Raw genomic sequence first — 19,701 nt, forward strand, 5'->3', positions numbered from 1 at the left:
GCACTGCCTTAGCCTGGATAGAGTCATTCTTGTCGGGCCGCACGTTCCAGGTCTGGGATGGCAACTCTCGTTCTGACCATCTTCCCCTTCTAAGTGGGGTGCACCAAGGCTCCTCACTTAGTCCCACCCTTTTTAATGCATACATGGCCCCTCTGAAAGATGTGGTTGCCCCCTTTGGTATCAAGATTGTGAGTTATGCGGACGACACGCAACTGGTCGTCTCTCTCTCACATCTTGACCAATGCTCAGATAATCTGCTACACTGCCTTCAGGAAATTCATCTTTGGATGTGCGATTCCTCACTCAAACTTAACGGGTCTAAGACAGAAATTATGCTGCTGGGGAAAAAATGGACAGCGATTCCACCATCTGTCTGGCCCGATACTATGGGTGAGGTTCCCGCTCCCAAAACAGAAATCAAGAGCCTGGGGGTCAGGCTCGAACAGGACTTATCCAAGAAAATCCAGGCAAAAAAACAGCAGGAACTTGTTTTGGACTTTCACGCTCTGTCCGTAAGATTCTCCCTCTGCTTCCCCCTCTGTCCAGGAAGCTCCTAGTCCAAGGATTGGTACTTTCACGACTGGACTACAGCAATGTGATTTACTTAGGGGCCCCTGAAGACACTCTTGGCAAACTTCAACGAACACAAAACGCGGCAGCCAGGATGTTGATGGGCCTTTCTTCTCGAGCCTCTGCTAGACCAGCGCTTAAAGCCCTCCACTGGCTTCCTGTGCGAGAGAGGATCGATTTTAAGGCTATGTGTATCGCCCAAAAGCTTCTCAATGGGCAAGGCCCTCCGATTTTAGCGGGTCTGGTCACCCCGTACAAAGCCTCGAGATCTCTGCGCTCGGATAGTGAGCGGCTGGCAACCGTCCCCAAGTTTAGGAAGGTACGCACGGGATGCCGTCGCTTTTCTGTGAGGGCAGCCGCACGCTGGAATTCGCTTCCCCATGGCCTGCGGCTGGAATCTTGCCGTTTGCGCTTTCGCAAGCAGCTTAAAACCTTTCTTTTTCCTAAATAGGTCCTTTTTGCTTCCTTCTGTTTGTTTCTGACTTTTGACTTTATAGCGCGGGGATGCCTCTGGGTCACCAGGCGCTCTATAAATCTCTAAATAAAATAAATAATAATAAATAAAGTGTACCCTCTGGCTTGCTTGGAGGTGTTGTTGACTGGTTTTGGTGGAGTGACTCTGTCGGCACATTCGGTGATCCACGCAGTGAAATTCTGGATGGCATGGTTGTGGTCTGTAGTGGGCTCAGGTATGAGGGTAGAGCTTTGAGCACCCCTTCCGGTCCAACAAGACCACAATCCAAGAGACAGGTATTTGTGATGGTGTACACAGATTTTCTGTGTTCACCCATGACTGCCATGATTTATCACCAAGGATCCAGATATTGTTGCAGCTGGGGCAATCAAGAAAGGGGTACATATCCATCACCATGTGAGGGACTTGTCCGTCTTAACAGATGTTTTTCTAAACTAGCAACCACTTTCTTAATAACATCGCACAAATCAGATATTGCACATACTGCCATGGTCGTTGGAGATACATGTATAAACTCTGGTATTGAGATACCTGAACAATTTGCGTTCTTCCAAGCTGGATGTAAGATGCCTGTGGTATGCTTTTCTAAGTGGAATATTTTTTTTGTGACTTGGGGGCAGATTTCAGTTGAAATTTGGCTTGTAATGACCAGTGGATTTTCCCTTCCTGTTTAAAGATGCTGTATATTGTATTATATTATATTGTTTTGTAACCTATGAAATTGCCTATCTTTGAACTCCAATAAAAAATTATGACACAAAAAATTTGCTGTAGTGAGTAATCAATTCAGAGAAACACCCTGGCATCAAAATATAATCACCGAGAGACTCCTGATTTCCATTGCAATATCGTTGTGCTGCAGTAATGTCTGTTTTACAACAAATATTTAGACTCAGCAGCTCAAATATTGAGAGGATGTTAAGTAGCTATCATGGATGCTTTTGAATTGATCCTTTTGGAAAAATTGCAAATAGTATTTTATAAACCTCTAATTTATCTTCGTAAACAGCATCTGTACTTCAACAAAGAAAACCAACAAGACATTAAAACTAGGCCATGAAGTAAATAAATCCCTCATACCTACAAATTCACTTCCACTGAAACCACTCCAGACAAGATGGTAAATTGAACCACGAAAGCATCCTTTCAGTCCAACCATGTAAGCAGGGGTATCTGGCAGCCTTAGAAAGTGGTGGGGCAGGCAAAGTGCCCTACTGCTTCCCAAAAACCTAAGTTAAACAACCCCTCCCTCCAAAAGTCAAAACCAACCAACAGCTCCATCCAAAAGACCAAATAAAAACAACCTCTCCACCCAAGACCCTTAAATAAACCATAAACACCAACTTAATCACTACATTTACTTACAATACACATTCCTAATAAATCAAATAAAATTAAATTGTACTTACCCACGAACTCCACGTCCTCCTCAGGGTTCCTCTGCGGTCTGATGCAAGAAGGATGATCCTCTAATGAATTCAGACAATGCTCTCATGTTTCTAACCAGCATGACATCAGCACTAGGATTGGACGGAACTGGCTGCCTAGTTGCCCCTTCAGGGCCTAGAGGTCTGTGCTTTGTCTCCACCCAGCTGTCTAAGACAGCTGGATGGAAAGCATCAAAGTGCGCATGTCAAACTGACAAGCACACTTTAGAGTGTCAAGGCAGCCTCTGCTCATTGGCAGCAGAGGACACACTCCCATTTCTCCTCGCTCGGGGACAGGCTGGTAGCTCTGGTGCTCTATAGAGAAAAATAAAATTACAATTTAATAATTTAATTGTCATTTTATTTTTCATGTTTAAGCGCACCGGTGCCAAAGTTCACCATCTCTAATGATTAAACCGCTGCTGCATATAAGGCAGAAATAACAACCACAACTGAATGTATTGCGTAGTACAGAATACGATGACCAAACCAAGAACGTTATTGATAACATTCAGAAACATACACAAGGACACACACCTTACATAAGAACACCTTAAATAAAGAAGGAACTTAAAAACGTGAAACCGTACAATACTGCTCCATAATATGCTAAAACATTCCTTTTGAAATTTAAGGGCCTAACTTACAGACAAAATAAAAGCGCTCCTTGCCAAATTACACACCTCAGAACAGAATAACAAAAATAGAAATATATAAAATAATCTTGGAAATTGAAGAATATAAACATGTTAGTTTTAACAATAAATTGAAGAACAGTCTCCAACTTCGTTAGTATATGGACCGCCGACTCCGTTGTGGCGGTATGATCAGAGCCATACTGTGGGACCGCCCGCTGTATTTTGACTGCGGTGGTTGGACCACCACGAGACCGCCGGCACCGCCGGAATCAATGGTCCAATGCGGCGGAGGTTGTGCGGGTTGAGGCAGCAATATGCAGTCAGTGCAGCTGCGGCGGTGCCGAGCATATTATGAGTTGCTTCAGCACCGCCCTTTGCAGGACAGTGAGCCCTCCGTAAAAGAGGTCGCAGTGAGGCACCCAAGGGCTCCCAGCCACCTCTAGGCTCAAGGGGTGCATGTTGGGGGAAGGGTGTGTGAGGGGGGGTTTGAAGGGGGACACACATGTAATGCCGCCCTGTATTTTCACCCCAGTTCCTGCATGGTGTGGCATGTATGCCACACCATGCTGGAAGGTGAGGCAAGCACTCTGAGTGGCAGTCTGTATGTCCAGCTTTGTACGACTGCCTCAGGACCACCTGCCAGACCAGGATTAAACTCCTAATCTGGTGGGTGGTTGCACCACTGGTTTGGTAGTCCAAGAGCGGATGACGAGTTGGCCCGTCCACTGTGAGACCGCCAAACTTGTAATCCGGCCCTAAGTGTTTCAGATAATACTACCACTCATTCAACAGTGCTTTGCAGACCCACGGGTCCCTAGGTAATCATATTGCCCTCTCTACAGAACAAGCAGATCCATTTGGCAGGGAAGTATGGTGAGACAGGCCAATGACATGGTCTTTCCCATTGCTCACGTTTCCTGGTGTGCACTCAACGGTCAAATTGTGCACACTGACTTGCCTGTGACGAGGATCATTCTCTCATAAAGAACCACCAGCTCCTAGCCTCTTTAATCCTAATACATTATCAGTCCCACAAGCCATCAGTACCATTAGCAGCTTGTATCTCCAAGGCAACGGATGGGAGTGCCAGCCAGTCCACATGCTGAAGGTAAAGGAATGTGACTAGTGGTCAAAACTTTATACATTTTAAAAATGACTCAACTAGGAAGCCAGACAGTTTAGCATATGGTCTGAGCTAATAAATCCCTGTGGTGCTCCAGCTCACCAGCGATAAATGGTCACTTAAGCATGCCTTGATGAAACAATTTACCACACACTGAAATATTGAGTACTGGACAGCGAAGTGTACGGAAGAGCCATGGTTTTGGGATGGTGCATATGCCGTTTCCCGGGCTGTTGCTACTGGGAGCAGCCGTTTTCCTTTCAAGCACAAGGTTACAATTCTGCAGCATACTCATTGGAGATTTTTTCATTGCATACACCGCCTGGAGTCACCTCCTTGGCACACTGAAACGTGTCTTCTTGCCCTTAACTAGACACTCTATCGTAATAAGGATTCCTTCAATCTTCTATAATTAACTGGATACACAGTTTTTGTTGTCTCTAAGGAACATTACAAAATGCAGCAGTATCTCCACCTCAATTTGTGGACTTTACGCTCAGGCTTGTCCCTAAAAACAGTCACTTAATAATTATATTTCGCCAATTCTTTTCACAGGATTGTGTTTCCTCCTGGACACAATGAGTTTGTGTTCCGTCTACCACACTTTAAATTCAGCACGCTTGCAATTCTGCAGTTCCTTGTTCCCACCACTGCACCATACACATTTGTACCCCTTTGTGGACAGGCAGACATTCTTCTCATGAGCAGCAGGTGATTTCTGTCCTCTTCTGCACACAGTGACATCATTCTCCTCTGTGACATTCCAATTGCTATCTCCTTCTGGGCACACTGACATTGTTCACCTCTAGAGAACACTGTTTTATGTCCCCTTCTGGAATAGCTGACTTTTGTCCACCTCTAGACATGTAATCACACTGATAACCCTACCTGCACAATTTATCCTCACTGACAATTTATCAATGTTGGACATAGTAATATATCGCCACTTGCCTTGATATAACTTTTCGCTGCCTTTGCCATTACAGTCCACCTTTTTGCATCACTAGCCATACAGAATACCCTTTCAGCACAAAAAACTATGCTTAGACTAATGGTAAAAGATTTCCCACCTTTTAAGTGTGCTTTACATTGCAGCATACTTGCAAAGTCGGAAAAGAAAGGAACAACAAAAGCATTTCTGTGTGATACTACCTGGTTGAAATGGGTGCTATTTTTTTAAGCAAAACCCTGTCTACTTTTATTAGTAAATAGAATTTTGGGCCAGAAATCTCGAATGGTGGCATGGGAATGCACATGTCCCACCCATGGAACACACCCTTGGTGTTAATTAATGAAAAGTAGCACTATGGACTGATTTGCTCTACTTAAATTGTTAAAAAAAATACTTTGTTTTGATTTGTGTCACTCAGTGATAAATCCTAGTAAATATACTCCTTCGAATTTCTCCATTCTGGATATCACCTTTTGTAGCATCTGAAGCACAGATGAATGCAACGCCTGCAACAGCTTAAAAAATGATTAGCCATGTAAAATAATACGTTACAAATAGAATGTTTCCCCCCTACATAACACTGCTGTGTATAAACATTCTTACTCGTTAGAAAACATCTCAAGAAATAGATAAGCACCTCTTATGAAGTTTGATAAATTACAATTTTGGAGTACAGCAGTTAAGAATGATTGAGATGATTGCGTATATATTGAACAGGAGAATGGCATGTGCTCGTTTCCAATTTTTGGAAACACTGAAATGATAAAGATGTTTATGAGAGTAATTGTTTATTGGTAAATAGAATGAGTAAGAACATAGTTTCCATGTGTATCAGATTCAGTCTTTAGTGAGATCTAAGTAGGTGTGTATCTGCAAATGTGAGCACTTTAGAGTTTTTTACGTATTAGATGAAAGCTTTTAAGTTACCAGTTTTAAACAGGTGGTTAGCTCTGTGAAGTTTAAATGACATATTGAAAAGTCTTGATCTCATATTCTGATGCGCATTAGATCCATCAATAAACCAGCTCTAGCCTTGCAAGATTTAGGTAACATCTTAAGTTGGGAAGGTACCATTAGGAAATTGGGTATCATGTGTTGATATGGCATATATGTTATTCTAGCATATCATGTATTTCAATCTAACCGGATTCCTTTGAGTGTGTAAGTAGAGTCACATTCCCGTCTATGTATAGTTTCCACCTCCCTCCAGGTCATTACGGCCACTGTTTCTGTCTGTCCTGAACATTTGTGTGATAGCCTAATGCATTCTGGGATTTGTGGTCTTGTTTTGATTGCACTGAATTAATTAGACGAAACACACCTGACGTTAATGCCCTGCAGGTGAAAAATTCAAGACTGGAGACAGCTCCTCTAATGACCTGGAGTTAAGAGTCACCCTACATGGTTGTATGTTGGAACAACGCATGCCTTTACCACGCATGTCGTTACTCCGCAGTCTCTACAATGAATGTGTATTCACCACACATTCCTTTACTACGCATATTGTTACAAAGACAGGCCTAAGGGAAAGTGCTGGACTTGGAACAGTATAATTTACTATTCCAAGTCCGGTCTGAGCAACAGTAGGGAAAGTATTGGACTTGTAAGTCCAATGCCGCTTTTCCTAAGGCATGTCGTTGTAACAATGTGCATGGTAAAGGTATGCATGGTAAAGGTTTCTGTGAAGTGCAGAATGCCTTAATAGAAAGAAAATATAGGTAAATTCAGATAAAATATATTGGAAAAGACTTAACAGGGTAGGTGCCTTAAAAAGAGAAAATATGCCAATAGAATTACAGATGAGATCATCTTTGGATGTCAGGTGAAATTGGTTTTGATAATAACAATAAAGGAAGAAAGGTGTTCTTTGTGGCACCCACGGTTTGGGTATTCAAAGCGGCACAAAGAACATTTAGGTAATATCTGGTGTTAAGAAAAAAGTTACTTACTCAGATGCTGGAAAAGGAGAAAGTTTAGAAGTAGTTCAATATATGTATTCCACACAGAAAGTAGCATGAGATAAATTAATTTGGAGACATGAAGTGATGTGAAACAGCATCACGAGGTGTTAATTTTTCTGCAGTCCCTAGGATCATCTGAAATCTGCTTTGAGTGCTTAGTTTAAAAAAAAGCAGCTTTCCATATCAGGAGGAGATATGAAGCCTAATGGATATAATTGTGTGGATTTTGAATTCTGGAAATAATTTTAGAGAACTTATTCTTTTTTTATATTAAACTCAATCAACTGAGCTCCTTTATTATGAATTAGTTCACTTGGTATGGGTTACAAATTGGAACCTTATCTTAAAATTGCGATATGAAAAATGGTTATTTATGATTTTTAGATAAGATGTGTTTTCGAATTTGTATAATATTTTTCAGAATTTTTTTATTATGTTTTTATCACTTTTTGTGATTTTATGGCCTTTGGTCCAAATAAAGTTAATTTTGACTGACTGACTGCTGAGTGGTGACCTAAAGACCATGTGCAGGAGTATAATAGAATGTATCTATAAGCCTCAAGAAAGATACAAGAGGTGTCATGAGGACAGAATGTTGTAGATCGGTGATAGACAAAAAAGTTGTGTGCAAAACCAAATCTTTACCCAGAGAGATAATTCTCCTATTCAAGTTAGGACGGAATCCATTAAAGGGTCTTGAGCATTCATTAGGGCAGTGCCCAGATAAGTTTCTAACCATAAGTAGGTGCTTGGTATGCCTTTAAGACATGGTGGAAGAAGCTCATGTGAAGGGGCAGAAGTGGAAGCAAAGACAGGTGTGTTTTTTCAAGGAACTTTAAACTTTCGTAGCGTTGGACTAAGTGCAGTTTTCCAGAGGCTTCTTTTTGGAAGCAGATGCGTTACTGGTAGGGCAGGAAGAAGAATGAGGTTTTTGGCGGTCCAATATCAACATGAAGTTAGAGAAAAATACGGTGATGTGCACCAAAGTAGATGACAGTAATGTTCACCAGAGTAGGTCATGGTGATGTGCTCTGCAGGCCAGGGGATGATGTCCACTAGGAAAGCATGAAGTGATATGCAGCATGGGAGAATACTATGTTCTACAGTATACCGATGGCACATTGGTGCAACAGGATGACTCCACACTCATTGCACACCGTTGATTCTGGTAAAAATAGCAAACATCTAAGGTCCAAGAAATCCTACGATTCTTCTTTCACCTCCAAAAAAATGTAGTGTTTATGAAAGCAGTAACCGTCATTTAACAAGCTAAACCTAAAAAAGAAACATATTTTACTGCTAACTACATTACTGGTTTTATCTCCCCTTCCATTTAACGTTTCGTTCTCAGGCTGCATCACCGTAAAATGTAAAGACAATTTGCAGACAGTAGACAAATAAAAAAAAATAATGTTATCAACAAAAGACGCGACTTGGGACGCAGTGTAATATTTTTCGCCAAGATGGGGATCAATTTATTTCTGTTGAAGCCCTGGGTAATGCAAAGAACAAATTAGCGCAAAAGTAAAAGATAATCCAAGTGAAATAGCTTTAGTGTGCAATGAAGAACGATTACGAGAAGGAACATGTCTTTGTTTTTTTTCTGAACAGCTGTGTAGCAATTTTTACAATGATATTCGGATTGCAGCAACATTTTATCAAATGCTAGATTGTTTTACTTCTCTGTTTCGAGGGATATTCCAGATTCATAATAGTGAGGTGGGTGCTTTCAATAATTGAGATTACTGACTCTTCCGCGAGCCCCTTTTACAATTCAAACAAATGAGCAAACAAGCCCTTCAAGGTCATCGAGGCCTTTTTAATTCACTATAACAGATGACGGCTGGCTGTTAAGGTTTAATTGACTTGTTATAGAGATTTCCTTTCCTCGAGAGGTCGCGGCTTGTTTCCTAGCTTTGCAAACGACCTGGCAGTAAGACCGCAGATGAAGACAAAGGTTTTCACTTTTAACATTTGTACGAGGAATGGGTGCCGCACACCTGAGAGAGTGACCCGCACGCCTCCAGCCGGCACCCTGGAAAGACAACGTCTTGCTCCCAGGTGACACTTCGCTGGGTTGTCCCGCCATGGTTTACTGCACGTTTCGTCACGCCAGTCTTGGACGTAGAACTGCATGTTCCATTCATTTATCTGTAACAATGTTCGAAGAGGCAGGCTCTTCTCCATGAAACGCATCTTCATTCAATGAGATCTATCCCACAAGCTTCGTTCAAGCTGTGTGCGGTCAGTTTTCATTTCATGCTATATTTTGCAATCTTTTTTATAAAGAAAATCACTGTGGTGTGCGAGGACTGGGCCTCGCACGTGGTCACTGGAGACCAGAAATGACACAGGTAGGCTTCATTATGGGTTGCCGCAAAAGACCAGAGCGGTCTTCCGCCCGTTTATTATATACCCCGGAGGCGAGCCCGCCCCGGGGGTGTGGGGATGCATGAGGTGGTGGATACATTGTAGTGAGAGTCCCGGGTGGCTCTCTACATCCCTCCTTCAATTTAGTCGGTTCCAATGGCCTGGAACACATTATGGTGAAGTCCAAGCAAAGTCTCTCTTCCTCTGGCTCGGGCCCGAATTGGGCCTCAAGTTGTACTGATGGCTCCTACACGCCGGGGAGGCCACGACCCCAGCCGGGGTCGTTTCGCTGTTCACGGCCGGAGAGGTCCGGCACGAAGGGGTGGTGTTATCGGTGGTCGCAGAATTGGCATCTCTGACCGGTCTTCCTGCACTCGGCGGCGGAGAGGGGGTCCCGACCCATGGCTCGTCTTCCTCTTGGAAACCATCTTCTCCTTGTTCCTGACTGAGGAATCCCGGATGAGCGCCGGCCGGCCCTCCTACCTTCTTAAAACAAGATGTGTTCCGGGTCACCGTTTGATGGCCCCGGCAAGCCGTGACCATAGTCCCTTGCACCTTTTCTACCATCCATTTCTCTGGCTCATAGGGTGTTCGGAACTTCCACCCGGGGTGGCGATCTTGAACCACCACAGTGTCTCCTTCTCGTAGATTTGGTTGTCTGGAATGCCGAGCCTCGCTCGCTTTCTGGTTGGTTGTCTGTCTCCTTAACTGGATGGTCTCTTCATCTCTTGTCTCAGGCATCCAGTTCGATGCAGTGGGAATGTTGCCTCGAGGTGCCTTCTTGAACAACACGTGGGCTGGGGCACACTTGGTGATACTGTGTGGTGTTTGTCAGTAGGCACTCAAGAATTGATCCAGAGCTGTTTCCGGGTCGTTTCCGCTGTCCACTGCAATCCTGAGAGCTCTGTTGATGGTTCTCATGAGTCTCTCTACTTATCCATTCGCCTGTGGCCATAGCGGTGTGATTTTTCGGTGTCTGATTCGGAGCTTCTCCATATAGTTTTGGAACTCTCTTCCTTGGAAAGGCGGTCCGTTGTCTGATTTTATCTCTTCGAGGAGTCCCATCGTCACGAAGATATGGTCGAGGGCCTTCTTGACTTGAGGAAATGCAACTGACGGTATGATTTCCACCACTGGAAATTTGGAGAAGGAGTCCACCACTACAAGCGTGTGCCTGCCATCAGGAAAACTTCCAAAGTCCACATTCAGGTGAGTCCAGGGGGTTTGAGGGGCGTCCTCGGTGATGACCGGTGCTGGCGCCGGGTCTGCTCCTGTGATGGTGCATGCATGGCACGAGCACACCATCTCTTCCACCTTGTGGTCCATGGTGGGGAACCAGACTATGTTCCTCAGACTTGCCTTGGTCTTTGCCATCCCCTGATGGCCCGTGTGAGCGATTGTCAGCATGTGGTGTTGTAGGCTCTCTGGCACGACAATCAGATGACCTCGGAGCACGACTCCTTCATCTCCTATGCTTAGCTCATTTCGGATTTGCCATATTTGTTGTCTTGCGTGGCTCACTTCAGGCCTCAGGCTTTCGGTCCTCTCTAGGAAACAAGTCCAGTGATTCTCCTGGAGGGCACGCTTGACCCTTGCTAGAGTCTCATCCGCAGCGGTGGCCTCGCCTAGCTCCTGCAGTGTCATTGTGTCCTGGCAGGCCACCTGGGATATCATGTGTACTAACTCCTCCACCCCTGGTCCGTCGGCGATTGGGAGAGCCTTCTTTGTCACATCAGGATGCTGTGAGAGGTAGTCTGAAGGGTTGTGTGCCCCTGGTCGGAATACGAGTTTGAAGTTATACCCCTGCAATTGGACGGCCCATCGCTCTATTCGTGGCGGCGCGAGTCTGGATGATCCTGTGAACAGGGGTAGCAGAGGCTTGTGATCGGTTACAACGGTAAACTCCTGCCCACATAGGTACAAATGAAAGTGTTGGCATGCCAACTTTATTGCCAGGGCCTTTTGCTCGATCTGGGCATACCAAGTCTCGGTGTCAGTTAGTGCTTTTCTCGCGTATGCCACCGGTTTCCACTCATCTCCGCCATACTCTTGCAGCAGTACGGCTCCCAGACTCACCGGGCTGGCGTCTACGATCAGTTCTGACTTCCGGCGTGGCTGGAAGAATGCCATCACCGCTTTGTGAAGCAGGTTCGCCTTGATGTCCTGGAATGCCTGGTTTGCGGTGCTGGTCCACTCCCACTCATGATCTTGTCGAGTGAGTGTCCTCAGTGGTTCTGCCAGAGCCGCTAGATTAGGAATGAACCGGCCACAGTAAGTGGTCATTCCAAGTAAACTCGGATGGGTTTCGCGGGGTGCTCGCGGTCTGGATTGCTTCTGCCTTCTTCGGATCAACCTTCAGGCCTTCTCGGGTAAATGTGTATCCAAAGAAGTCAATGGAGTCTTGGTAAAACGAGCACTTGGACCGATGTAGGGTCAGCCCATGGTCCACCAGCCTTCTCAGTGTGGCCCTGAGATGAGTGTGGTGTTCCTCGAGAGTCTTGGAGTATATGAGTATATCGTCGCTTAGATTGATTACCCCATTCAATCCTGACAACATCTCCCGGATTGCGTTCTGGAACACTTCTGTGGCCGAAGAGACGCCGAAGCTTAGTCTCCGGTATCGTCGTATTCCGACGTGAGTCGAAAAAGTGGTTATGTAGCGGCTCTCGGGTTCCAATTCTAGTTGGTGGTACCCCGCGTTGAGGTCCAATTTGGAGAACCACTTCGCCCTGTTTAGGTCCGCAATGATATCGTCCATAGTTGGAGTGATATGGCGTTCTCTCTTTATTGCCGTATTGGGGAGCCTCATATCGACGCACAGCCGGATGGCGCCTGGCTGTTTGGGTTTTGGCGCCACAACCAGAGGGGACACCCACGAGGTCGGGCCTGACACCTTTTCTATGACTCCGAGATCTTCTAGCTTTTTGTGTTCGGCTTCAACTTGCGGCCAGAGGTTGAACGGCACTCGCCGGTGCCGGAGAGTGACTGGGCGCACCGAGGTGTCTATGTGCAGCCAAACTTTCCTTCCTTTCAACTTCCCCAGGCCGCTGAACAGTGCTGGGAAGTCTTGCAGCATGTTTTCCGCATGTGATCGATGAACTTGATTTGCGAAGAATACCAGCCTCAGGTCTTCTGCCGTCTGGCAATTCAGGAGCGTGCCCTTCTTTCCTTCCGTAATATGGAAGCGAGCTTCCGTCGAATATTCGCCATTCACGATGGTGGTGTTGATGACTCCTCGCAGTGGTAACGGGTCTGTGCTTCCATTGGTGTAGATGCGCTCACTCGAGGGGGCTAGTTCCGGTTTGGGTGACATCTGTTCATATTGGTCGGAGTCCATGACCTTCACCGATGCCCCGGTATCTATGAGTGCTTGCATTTCAGTCCCTTCGACGGAGATGGTGCACATGGGTGGTGGTCTTCTCTTTGTTGAGATCCGGCTGACGTATTAAACAACATACACTTCGTCATCCTCGTCGTCCTCGTATTGTGGTCTTCTTTCTTGAGCTTGGTTGTCTGGGGGTGGACGTTCGGGCTCCAGGGACAGTTGCCTAACCCTCTGGGTTAGAGACTTGGGCCCATATCCCGTGCGCGGTCTTGGAGCGTTTGGCCTGTATCTCCCTCCTTGACACACCGCGGCAAAGTGGTTTAGTCAGCCACACTTGAGACAGGTTTTTCCTTTTGCACTGCACGTGGCGGTCATCGGGTGATCTTCCCCACAGTAGGCACACTGTGCGCCTCTGGACGGACATTGTCACGGACGATTGGCCGGCGGTCTTCTTTGTATCGCATCGACTCTTTCTTCTTTGATGGGCGCCATCTTGGACACAGCGGGGAGCGCCATTGGGGAACGCAGTGCAACTTCCATTTCTTCGGCCCGCGCATCCGACAGCTCGTGCGAGCGGGCGAGGATGAGTATTTCATCTAGTGTGATTCCAGGCGGTCTGAGGATGAGTTTCCTCAGCAGTTTTGATCGGCACCCCACGATAATTTGGTCTCGTATCTCCTCTCTTGGATTGAGGAATGGGCAGCTGCTGGCCAGTCGGCGCAGCCTAGCGTAGTACATGTCGACAGATTCAGACTCTGTTTGCCATGCCCTCTTAAATTTGAACTTCTCAAAGTCATTGTTTAATTGGGGGTTGAAATGTGCATTGAGAGGGTCTACAGCCGCGTCATAATCGTCTTCTCGTCCGGTGTCTGGGAGTGTCTCAAAGAGGTCATATATTTCGGGGCCTCTGTACAGTATGAGGAGGGACCTCTTGATGTTTCCGTCCGTTTCACGGGTTCCCTTGAAGTATAGGTTGAGTCTTCCAAGCCACGCCTTCCATCTTGGTGCTGCGGTCGCGGGGTCAGCCGACTCGCTGAATGGGGGAAGGGTGCTACACCTGTGTGGGCATGGCTGACTACTTGGGGCCCGATGAGTACGGCTTGGTTCTGGGCATTTCCCGCCGGGCCGGGTGGTTGCGGTGCTGGCGTTGCTGCTCCTGGCGCGAGGTCAGTCATGGTGTAGCTCTGCGCGTATCACGTCGCGGCCTCTCAGGGTGTGGTTGATTGAGAGGAGTTCTCCTCTTCGTGATACTGGTACTGTGACCCTGGATGATCTTCTACCCCCTTTTGACCTTGCTGGCTGTATAGGGCCGCTTATGTGTCGTGTAGGTGGGGTCAGGAGACAGGACTGTGACCCTATCCGGCAAGGTGACTCTATAATGTAGCTGCAGGGCCTGGACGTGCTACCTCTTGCACAGAAGTCTTCCCTTCACACTATGTTCTTTCTTTTTCCTTTTTTTTTTTTCTTGTGTTGGGCAATGCTTGTTGGGTGCTCCGACTGCAGGGGCCGAGGAGCGCTGTCTGGGTGAGGTGGGGGCCGTCTGCTGGAGTGTGGAGCTGACGTGCAGCGTCGCTCCGATTCACCCCTCCCTTCCGGGGCTGTGAGCACGCTCCCAGCACGCTAGGGGGCCACAAGCAGGAAGCAGGCCGGGGCCACAAAGGGCGCGGGAGATCGGCGCGGGCGGGGTTGCAAGCCAAACCACTCACCCGTTAGGCGCGCGCACGGCGAGTTCCCAGCCGGCTGAAGGCGCTCCCTCGAGCCAGCACGCGAGAGCAGCAGCGGAGGTGGCGGGCCTCAGGCCAGAGCAGGCGGGCTCCGCGGCAATATTCCTCCCTTGTGGGCAGCGCCGCTCAGCAGACACGGGAAGCTTGACGGTGCTCCTGGCGGGAGGCACCACAGGGTACGCGTGAGGTCGGTACCGGCCTCGTCGCCAATGTGGTGTGCGAGGACTGGGCCTCGCACGTGGTCACTGGAGACCAGAAATGAGACACAGGTAGGCTTTGTCGTGAGTTGCCGGAAAAGACCCCGAGCGGTCTTCCGCCCGTTTATTATATACCCCGGAGTCCCGGGTGGCTCTCTACAATCACCAATATATATTATTTTTTAAATCAGACATTTGTTTTTCTCTTGTCATTTTTTTACTTCTAGGATATAGTTTTGCGTCTATTTCAGTAAATGCAGTGGTAGCCCTCTACATTTTGAACAAGTGCTGCACCAAGGCTGGGGCGTTGCTTAGAGCCTGGTGCATGTCTTTCCAAACCCTTTTTAGGTCTCGCCTAGCTATTGCGTAAGCAATGCTTTGTTAGGTCTCGCTAGCTGCAGTGTAAGCGATGCTTTGCGAGATATTTAGGGGTTTTTCTGAAAGTGCTCCCAAAGTCTGCATCGGATCGGGTACCATGCATGTGCGCCAGGCGCGCACACCATTTGTCTGCCTGCTGATATCTTTTGCGGCCACTTTGATGTTCTCAGTGAGCCGCGCGGCCACTGAGAACATCAAAGCGGCCTCAAAAGTGATCACCATTTGCCATCCAAAGCATTACGTGTTGCTTCCAACAATTTCTTGTTATCTTTTCGAACGTGCTGGGCTGCTTTTCTCTGCTTATCTTGCCAAAAGGCTAGATTATTCAAGGAGAAGCACAACTAATTTGCAGTCTCCCTTTACTCTCAGTGCGTGAGAAGCTGCTCATTATTTGTTTGGTGCTGGCGGGGCTACTCATTGTTTGCTTGGGAGTACAGGCTTACCTTTTCCTCTGTAGTTCTTCCTCACATAGCTGACAAGTTTTCAGGCTGCTTATGTGTGACATTCAAATGTCTTACAAGTGACACAGAGGATATGTTTTTTTAGGTCAGCACATTTTTATTCTCAAGAGCAGTGCTCTCTTTCTTATCTTTTGAAGCGTACTGTGCTGGTTTTCTTTATTTATGTTGCCCAGAGGCAAGATTAGAGAAGGTGATCCTCGATGGATTTGCATGCTCCCTTTGATCCTCACTCAGTTTGTGCGGGGCTGCTCATTGTTTGATTGAGTGTATAGGCTGTCTTCTCTCTATTTTTGCCACATATAGCTGGCAGTTTTGAGGCTGCTTATGTGTGACATTCAAATGTTTTACAAGAGACACTGAGGATTCCTTACCACGAGTGGAGCAATGTAGTATGGCACTGTAATGAGATACATTTTAGAAAGGATTGAGTGACACCTTCATCCATTTGCTTTTTAGCCAACAGCACAGTTGCATTCTGGCATTTGAAGTTTTGCTCGTAAAGATGATTTTTTTAAAAACCTGGGACGATAGTGGCATTGATGACAGCCACCTGGATACATTTTACTGAACTTTAGATCCAGATCTAAATGTAGGAGGTTTGCAACATCATGTATGCTGTCATACAAAGTTAATTAAGTGAAAACTACTGAGTGCTTGTATAGTTGACCAATTAACGCTTGCGGACATTGTGCTCAAATTTACAAGACCAGAAAGACGAATGCTCTAATTTTTTAACACTACACTCTTCTAGGTTACTACTGCTGCTAAAGGTGGCATTTACAAGTGAGTTGCTTATTGTGATTCATTATAAAATGAAACTGTACAACTTAATTCACCTGCAATGCAGTGCATTCAGCTTCATGAAGATATTTTTTTTAAAGCTCCAGCTGTGAGACTTTATCTTGACCTAAAAACTGACAAACTTGAAGGTTTGACGGATATCAGTGCTTCATTTGTTGAAGAATCAGTGCTGGTGCCAAAAGCTTTTGATCAGAAGTCCGCGGCCGGTTCCCAGAATACCAAGGCTGCATAGTCTAGAGTAAACTTCATGCCTCTTTAACAGACTTCCAGACAGTCCCTGCCCCTTTATCCCTCTGTTGAGGGTCCTGCTTTCTCCCTTTTATTATGGACATATTTTGTCGTTTTCTTTCTCATTCTTTCTCCATTGTGCATCCAAAAGCACTGCTTTGACGTTATTTTCCAAGGATCACACAGTTATGTTTAACACGTGGAAGCCAGGATCGTAACGTAGGTGTCCTGGTTTTGCAGCTAACAATTTAGCAACCAGGCCACATCCTCTGCAAGGAGGGGGGCATCTGCATATCACATGCCTGTGACAGAGCATCTGTATGCACCAGACAGAGACTGAACTGCCTCTACATACATCTGCTACCCAGCTCCGACAGTGTGCCGTGTTACTTACTGATTTTAACCACCCTCATAAATCGGCTTTCAGGGAGATAAACAGAACATGAGAGCTATGAGGCAGATTAACCTCTCTAGTTTTACTTACAGCTGACAACCCCGCGCTGCAATGTACTATCTGGAGCAGCGGCTTTAAAATAGGATTTTCTGCTCTGTCCCTCCACCTCCCGCCCACCCCCAAGTAGTGCCCGCGCAGCTCGTGTCACTTTCCTGCCTTCCCCACCAGAAGCCGGGCCAGAGTTTTAGCACTGATGCGGAACCCGAGCATTCATTGCCTCCTGCCTTCAAACGAAGTCAAAGTCAAACTGAAAGCAAATAATTCCTGTCACCATTTCCGTTCCTCTGCGTTTTTTTACTTACAGCTGACAACCCTGCTGTATTATCTAGATCAGCGGCTTCAAAATAGGATTTTCTGATCTGCCCCCCCCCAAGCAGTGCCCGCGCAGCACGTGCCGCTTTCCTGCCTTCCCCACCAGAAGCCGGGCCAGAGTTTTAGCACTGATGCGGAACCCGAGCATTCATTGCCTCCTGCCTTCATAGCAAGTCGCAGTCAAACTGAAAGCAAATTATTTCTGCCACCATTTCTCTTCCTCTGCGTTGTTACTGTTTTTAAAGAAAATGTGTGAAACGCGTCTCTCAGCAAGTTGTCATAGGAGAGTCGGACTTCCTTATAGCTGGAATGTCTGATTACAGTATACCACTTTCCTGTGACAAGCCAACAGCATGCTCAGGCCATCCAGGGCAAAGCATCTCTCACCCACACATCTACCCATCCTCTTACTCACTCATCTAACCACCCTCTCACCCACTCATATCACCATCCTCTCATCCATTTATCCATCCTTTCACCCACTTATTCAACCATCCTCTCACTCATTCATTATTCTATCAACCCAACCATCCATCTTTCACCCACCCACACATGCATCCTTCTAGCCACCCATTCATCTTTCACCCACTCATTGTTCATCCTTTCACCCATTCATCCATCCATCCATCCATCTTTTCACACACTCATATACCCATCCTCTCACAAATGTATCCATGATTTCATGCACCTACTCATCCATATATCCTTTTATCAACCCATTCTTTCACCAGCTCATTCATCCATCCTTTTTCCCCTTTTCTACTACTAGCCCATCTTTTTTCTTCTTTATTGCGTTAATGTTGCCCGTTTATCTGCGAAGTTGCAGACAGAAGGGGTACATATAGAGCCCCACCCCGATCTAGCTGCTAAAGTGGGGGGTTCACAATGTCAATGCAATAGATCTATGATCTGTGGCTCGGTAGCTGGGGCGTGGCATTTGGGGATGCAGCCCACCGGTTATTCGCAGCTGTCTCTCCCGTCTCCTTGTAACCCTGCCCCTCCTTTCACCAGAGGCTCTCTGTTTCTAACCCGGTCACTTATTTCCTTTCAGTCTATCCTTGTGACACTCCCCACCACCACTCTAGGCTGTCTCTGCGCTCTCCTAGTCACCCTGCCCCTTCCTTCACTAGAATCTTTGCCTTTTACCGGTCTCTTCTATTCACTTCACCCCTTCAGTCTCTCCTAATTGCCCTCCACATGGGCTGTCTCTCCCTCTCCGAATCACTCCGTTCCTCCTTTCACCAGAAGCTCTCGGCTTCTTAGTGGACTCCTCCTGCCACTGTCTTCTAGTGGTACTGACATCCTGTACTACACGGGCTATCTCTCCCCTCGTCATTCTGTCCCTCCTTTCAGCAGAGGCTGTCCTTTTCTCAACCAGTCACTCATTTCATCTCAGTCTTTCAGTCTCTCATGGTGAGGATGGGGATGGAAGAAAGACTTGAGGGGACACCAGAGAGGAATAAAGTGATAACATTTGTGAACCTACATCCTTCCAGTGCAGAGAAGCAAGGTGACTGGCAGCCTTCACCAGCTGGGATCTCAGTGTGCAAGTGCAACGAGGCAGGGTTACTGACTGCCTTCAGCAAATGGCATCTCATCATACCAGTGCAGTGAAGCAGAGTGACTAGCTGCCTTCAGCAGCTGGTGCAGGATGGCTGGCTGCCTCTCACACACACAAACACACACACACACACAACCACACACACATAACCACAACTGCACACAACCACACACAACCACACACACACAACCAAAAGCACACACACAACCACACACGACCACAAACACAACACACACAACCACAACCACACACACAACCACACACACAAAACCACAACCCCACACACACACAACCACACACACAACCACACATACAACCACACACAACCACACAAACACAACACACACAACCACACACACAACCACACACCCAACCACACACCCAACCACACAAATACACACAACCACACACACAACCCCACACACACAACCACACACACAACACCACACTACCACACATACACACAACCACACAAACAACCACACAACTACAACCACAGTCACAACGACACACACAACCACACACACATACACACACAACCACACACACACAGAACCACACACACACACACAACCACGCACACATTCACACACACACACACACAACCACACACACAACCACAGCCACAACAACACACACAACCACACACAACCACACACAAAACCACACACACAACCACACACACACAATCGCATACACAACCATACACACAACCACACACACACAGAACCACACACACACACA

This window comes from Lissotriton vulgaris, chromosome 7, assembly GCF_964263255.1.
Source record: "Lissotriton vulgaris chromosome 7, aLisVul1.2, whole genome shotgun sequence".
Taxonomy (NCBI): Eukaryota; Metazoa; Chordata; class Amphibia; order Caudata; family Salamandridae; genus Lissotriton; species Lissotriton vulgaris.